The following is a 229-nucleotide window of genomic DNA, read 5'->3' on the forward strand; positions in this document are numbered from 1 at the left end:
TGATTCATCAATCCACCAGTATCACCAATTACTCTTGCAAACTTATTGCAGATTTTGACAAGGATATGTACAACCATATGTCGTCACATATGATGGATGATCAGTCCATCCGTGGGTGATCAAGCCCACAAAATTCCTTGCTTATTCTCAAAATATCATGGTGAAGACTCATATTATCAATTCCCTTATTCAAAGGGGCAGCATATCTTAAACCATTCAATAGAATGTC

The sequence above is a fragment of the Brassica oleracea genome, chromosome C1 (assembly GCF_000695525.1).
Source record: "Brassica oleracea var. oleracea cultivar TO1000 chromosome C1, BOL, whole genome shotgun sequence".
In the NCBI taxonomy this organism is placed as follows: Eukaryota; Viridiplantae; Streptophyta; class Magnoliopsida; order Brassicales; family Brassicaceae; genus Brassica; species Brassica oleracea.